Source organism: Argiope bruennichi, chromosome X2 (assembly GCF_947563725.1).
Source record: "Argiope bruennichi chromosome X2, qqArgBrue1.1, whole genome shotgun sequence".
NCBI classification, from domain to species: Eukaryota; Metazoa; Arthropoda; class Arachnida; order Araneae; family Araneidae; genus Argiope; species Argiope bruennichi.
This window is the reverse complement of record NC_079163.1, coordinates 104,170,379-104,177,478: the sequence shown is the minus strand read 5'-3', so window position 1 is coordinate 104,177,478 and position 7,100 is coordinate 104,170,379.

Here is a 7,100-nt window from a genome sequence, read left to right as displayed (position 1 = left end):
TGTACTCCCTGCATTCGAACACTTTTCTGAAATTCCCCTATATCATATGTGTCTGCCTCTGAAAAATTCAATTCATGTATATCCTGCGATCTATTTCCAACTCCCCCTCTCTGAAAGAAATTGATTGATCGAGATCGAAATCTTTCAGCAAGTGGCCGATTATTTACTCCGCCTCCGCAGCTAATGCAGGGGATTTTTATTTTGGGAACCTATGACCTTACAGAATAAGATCTAAGCTCCATTCCTTCTAAACATTATTTTCCTTTTATTTTAACTTTTATTTGATTTCCTAAGAATTTGGATGGCAAAACAAATAATGACTACCGTCTTACCAAGAAATGTCGTTTTTCTTCTTTGTTATGAACAAATAAATTGTAGAATATTTGTCTTTCAAAAGATGTTTTTTAAGGACATATATTTTTACAAAATATGTTTCGAGCAAAGCTGCCTTAAAAATGTTTGTTAGAGATAAATTGGAATAAAAAATGTTTTTTGGCAGACTGTTTTATTTGGGATAAGCATTCGTTACTCAAGGGAACTAAGGCACATTGCAGTAATACTGTCCAATTTTTGTTGTTTAATTATCAAGTAAAAAAAAATCCTAAATAATGCAATATTTCTTCCTTCATTACTAATAAATATATATTGTTGGTTACTGTGATTGAGTCTTATTATTTCAATATGTTATTTTCGATCGTTTCGCGGCAATATGTTAAGAATTTTGCAGCGAAGCTATAAAATGATTCTATATATATTTAAATAACTCATTTTGGTATTCATTTATATTAGGTTACTCTTTATTCCAAATAAAAGTAAAATTCTGATTTATTTTTCCTTTGATAAATTTTAAACAGCAGCTTGGTGGCATATGAATCATATTGTAACATTTAATGGAATTTGATATATATATATATATTTTTAAAAAATTAGGTACGAGATTTGTTCAAAAAGCATCCGCCCATAAAATTGTGTGCTTAAATTGATCGCCATAAGATGCAAGATGACAAGGGCTGTTACATTTGCAATGTCAGAATACCATTGCAGGAATTGATATTATTGAACAGAAGAGAAAAAATTAATTGATTGCCTTATATTTTAAAAAAGAATTCATTGGATGTATGTTTCTTTAATGAAGTCACTTAAACTAATATTAAATACAGTAGAATTCATTTTAGAAACAGCTTCGAGCACAGTGCCAATTACTGGTGCTTCCATTTTTCTTTATTTCTTCTTTAAAAAAAAATTACAAGAATAAGATCGGATTTCTAGATTTACTTATTTCTTCGTTTATTTATTTTCATTTTAAACCTGACTTCATTTTTAAAATATTATTTTTCTGCGACTAACGAAACGATATTTTTTTTTTTTTTAAAAAAGAAACTTACTTTCGTTGTTTTAAAGCTTTTAATGATGTTAAGCTTTCTTTGTTCCCCAACGCTGAAAAAAAAAAGTTTAGTGCCATCCTCGTATCTGCCGATCTTGTTATCTCCCGCCAAAAGACCAGAAATCTCCCCACCCTCCAAAAAAAAAAAAAAAAAAAGAATCGTAATTCGTAGGGCAGGCCTTCCATTGAATTGGATACCTGATCTTAAGAGAGGAAAAATTAGTATTTTGCCCAAAGGAATAAGTTTTATTTTATATGAAAGACTTCTTTTTATGTTCATCTTCTGCTCCCCCCGCCCCCAAGTTTGCTTTTGTTCTCTCGTATTGTCATTTCAGATCAATAATTTTTAGTTCATTTTATTATTATAGAAATTATTCAGTACATGAAAATCGAAACTTCACTTGTGCGAAAGTGAAGAATCGATAAACACCTAATTTAGGAAAACACTAGAGATATAATTGACTGAATGCCTAAGTTTAAATGAAAATAGACTTAAGCTTAATCTGTTTTTGAAAGTACAGAAACAACTTTTATTCAACTTCTTAAAGCATTTAGCCATAATAATTCCCTGTCTTAGTCTTCCTCCTGTTTTAAAATAACAAATTAGAATAAGTTTTAATATTTTGTTTAGCTGAATGCATATAAGCACAGGAAGTAAGAAAAAATGTGTACATACAACTGATAACTCTGTTTATTTTTGCTTTTCTTTCAAGGCAAAAATGACATTATACAGCAGGTTAGGCCAAATTAAGTTTTTAATAAAATAAATTATCTCATATTGCAACTGAATAATTTAAAATGTGGTTGAAGAACACGTAGAGTTCAGATTAGAGTTTCAAACAAAACTATATACACAGCGTAAAATCTCTCCAATTAGCGTAATCCTAAAATTTGAAAAAGATTTTTGTTTTTCAAAATGTCTTCAATTTTAATGAGAGCCAGGTTCTGACCTCACCTGTATTTGTGCAGTATAACAAGCATAAAAAATTAAAATGCAATATTCGACTAATATTTAATGGACATATTAAAGCACAAATATTTTTTAGAAGTTACATTTTTTTAACTATTTACAATTAGTCAATTTGTAGCAAAATTTGTGTATTGTTGAATTATGCATTTTTTGTCCCCCCTGGATTTAATATTAATGTTTTTGATTAAGGAGTCATTTAAAACGACTTGAGTACAGCGAAGTTTGATAATTCAGTAGAGTTAAAGGTTAATACAATATTGTACATTAACCAGACCAACAGAGACAAGCAACTCTCTATGCTCGATGATTTTTATTATTAACACGATGCATGTTCAAGGGAAAAAAAAAACCCAATTCGAACATATTTTGTAAGCTAAATTACGAAAAGGAGAATAAAAGTGATGTCAACAAGTGAATTCCGAACGTGTAAAAATTTGGTCAAATATCAAAAATAAAATGTAACTGCTCATAATTCATTTCTGTGTTAAAATATCCATTAAATAGTAGGCCATCTCATAACCCGTTCCATTATTTAGCTTTTACGTTTATTTTTCTGCACTAGTTCAGTCTCAGGAGCCATTTTTGTTCCGGATAGAGAGATTGTGAACTATTTTTTTTATTTTTTTTTCCTTTATAAATTGATTCCTGAAGGTCTAAATAGTATGCAATACGAAAAGGTATTGCTTTCGGCTCAGTACTTTCTTCGTAATTGAGCTCTAAACATCTACAATTTAACTATAGTTTAAGTTATTACAATGCTTAAGTTATATAATAAGTTAAGTATTTATATTATGTATATTCGCATACATTGTGATTGATTGTAAATGTTTTATTTAAAAGTGTTTAAATATACAACTAAATGAAGTGGAGTCTACCAATCAGTTTCAGTTTTAAAAGTTCCTTTATTTAGATGTCACACCCCACAGGAGGGCACTTCCAAAATGTGCATGAGAAGCTTCTGGTATGATGATGGCCTCTAGCTTCTCTGGTAGATAAAGTAATGGAAGTAAGGTTTTCTACCTCCAATCCGATGATGGGACATGGTGTACCGTAGCCAGTGAGGACTATTAGGATTCAACCATAATTCCCATAATAGTGCTGTCGTGACGATTATTGTCCTTTAATTAACCCCGGACGCTACGCCAGGGAGTAGATCATCTGCAGTTATTTAAATGTAGAATTCCAGGAGTGTCGAACCCTAATTGATAGATGTTGAGGTGAAAATGGGAAAGGTTTCACTATCAAATCTTTTGCAAAGTAGTTGCGGATATTTGCGTCAAAGAAAAAAATAATAAGAATTCTCTGAAACTGAATGGTGGTTTTAAATGCAACATTTATATAGCGAATATTGATTTGAACCCAGTTTCAAGATCAAACTGTTGTAATTAATAAAAGATTCGAACATTTTTTTATCACCTACATATATAATATCGGTTTTATAACTTTAAATATATTTTGACTGAAACTTAACAGATAAAGAATTCTTATAAACTTCACTGAGGGTTAGGTTTAAGTTACACAATCCGAAAACCTTGGGTTTAGATTTCGATTACACTGAAGAACCTCCATTTTCTTGGAATTGTGAAATTTTATATTTGGTGAAACTCAAGTGTGCTTGCGTTGGTTAGAAATAAAAGCAAAAAATTATCGGAGTCGGCTTAAATCATTCTCTTCTTCATAAAACGAGTGAATATTACTACGTCACTTCCGAATGTTCTTAAGTATGGAATAGCCTGGAAATATTCTCAAAATGGGAAGTTAGTATTCAGTTCAATCAATCAAATTAATAGCCAACAAGAACTAACCAAGGGCTATAGTAACCATAGCTAACTACGTAAGCTTAACGAAAACATAGACAGACATCCTAGGAGAATGATAGGGAATTTTGCACTTAAATTTTAATATTAAAATTTAATTTTAAATATTAAAATATAACTAGAGGGAAAATGCTCATACGGGTTTGTTTAACATTTGGTTACAGAATTGTGAAAGGATCACTTTGGAGGCTCAAATGATCTTGATTGAATATGATCAGAGATTGGATTTCACTTAAAATAGTCATATACAGGAGATGATGTATTGCTTTTAAGAAGTTTGAAAGTTTTTTAGAAATCTGAATAATAATTTTTATTAGAACACTCATTCTATTGACCAATTTTCACCATTTGAATGGTGCTGATATTGAAGACTCGTGAGTTGTAGCCTATTTTATATTAGGCAGTAATATCTTGTAGTTTAAAATTTTTCTTTTCTAATTAAATTTGATTGATTTAATAATTATCATTAAGAACTAATTATAAGGTTTTTAATAAGATAAATGGAAGTTTTTGACAAAGAAATAATTAATTTTTAATTTATTTAAATTAAAGATAAAACTTCAAAATAAATGTTTTCAAATATTTTTCTTGCCTTCTTTTCTCTTCGTTATAGAAAATTCACTAAACTGTGGTTGAATAATAATAAAAAATATGTTGAATCAATGAAACTTTAAGGCTTAAATAAACACATATGTAGGAATGCTACTTTCGTTTCTATTTACGGAAAAATTTAATAGTACAATGTTTTTTAATTAATTTTTATTGGTAATTCTTCATTTATATTCAAATGCCAAAACTGAAAAAAATTTCACTTGGTTAAGTGTCACAAACGCAGCTTCTGCCGTTTCTGGAAGGGAATGGAATGATGTATCTCCAACAGTACCTTCTTCCTTTCGCCAGCTATGGAATTCAACGAAAGTGCTTTGCCCATGAGCAGCTCCAAAATAGCTGTACAGCCTGGAAACTTTCTCCTTACGAAAAAAGGCCTATCGTTTGTCTCTGCATTTCCTCTGCATATTGAAAACTCTTAAAGGAATGCTATTAAATATATTGATACATTTAGAAATTAAATTTGGGACGCAGCAGTTCCGCAAAGCCTATGCCTAGCCACTCCTGAATATTGGCCATCTTTCACCTATGGTTCTTTTCGCTTAGTTGATCAGAGTTTTTTCCCCCTTGTCTTAACCTTTCAAAACGTCCGATAAATCTCCCCAAAACATTCTCGCATACTCTCTAATGAAGGGAGCCTCGATGGCCTGGTGATAAGGTTTCGGAACCGGAGGGCTTCAAGTTCGAAACCCGATTCCACTGAAGAACCGTCTTGTAAGCGGGTCTGATGCACGTTAAATCCGTTGGAACCAAACGTCCTCCCGCTGGTGTGTTGTGGAAGCTTGGAGAGGGGGTGCCAGCTCAGGCAGGTGTCGTCCTTGTCATCTGACTGCGGTTCAAAGGGAAGAGGTCCGTCCCAAAATAGCCCTAGTGTTGCTTTAAAATGGGACGTTAATATAACTAAACTAAAAACTCTAATAAAAATGTTATTCCCCCTTCCCTGTGCACAATATTATGGATCTTGGAGAAGTCTACTCTACTCTAACACCACGAGTGCTCACATTTTTACTTTTACTCATTAGAGTTGTGTGTTTTGTAGTACAGTAAAGAAAAATAATGCCTGTGTACTAATTTTATGGCACTGATGAACAATAATTACAGAATATCGATCTTTGGCGTAAATCTAGAGTGCAATCTTTGCCATTCTATTTGTGATTAATCTCTGTTATGCGGTTAAGATACACGTACCAGAAAAGCGAAAGCGTATTTTGGACACTTTTTTCCGAACTGATTGATGGCAAAATTTCATATAAAACTACAATTATAATAAAAAAAAATCACGTGCCAAATTTCGTTAATTTAAGTCATTGCATTCATATACAAACTAAAGTACAGACAGACAAACGATTAACCCTTTGACAGATTTGGTTCAAAATATGATTAGAATTAAGGCTTTAGATATTAAAAGTGTGCGCCAAACTTCTTTTATCTAAGTTGTAACGTTTTTGAATAATCGTATTTACATGCATGAAAAAAATACAGAGCGACAAACGGTTTACCTCTTGATTTGGTTCTACATTTGATGTGGATCTGCATTTTAGATGCTAAACTTGTGCACCAAATTTTATCTATCTAGCTTTTTACATTTTATAATTGTTTAAACTTGTTATCGAACAACTGGACAGGATGACTTCCTCTGAATGGATTTCCTTCAAAATTTGATAGAATTCTACAAATTCGGTGTTACGTCCAAATTTCATCCGTCTTGCTCATACTGTTTGTGAGTTATCTTATTCACATAATGATAGACAGACAGTGACAGAGAAAGACAAACACAATTAAAAAATGCATTTTTGGTATTCAGAGAGGTCTTAAACGAGGATATTTGTTAAAATCTCGAGTTCGAATCTTCTGACGATTGCAATATTTTGTGCACTTTGTATAAGAGGAAGTAAAAATCGAAAGAAAACTCTTTTGTGGTTAACATTAACTCAGCCCTTTTTCCTGCTGAATTTAGACAAAAATTACGAAGAATTAAACATCTGTTTTGATTTTTTTTCTATAATTATCATTTGATTTGCTGAATATTTTAAATGCATATGTATTTGGTACTTTTCTGGATGTTTATGAAAGCAGTGATAGTAGAGAGAGTTGTTTTAAATTTCCACTAGGATTCCACATAATGGAATTTTTATTTTATTACAAAATCCGCTATAATTAATTTTGAAACTTTTGTTGTTATTTTTAATAAGGTTTCTTAATTCCTCTACCCTTATATAAATTTCCTTAGAATTTATGGCGAATTGAAAATCTTCTTTTGAAGAAAAATTACAAACGTTTATTTTATTCATGTCCTTGATCTCAATAGAAAATAAAATTC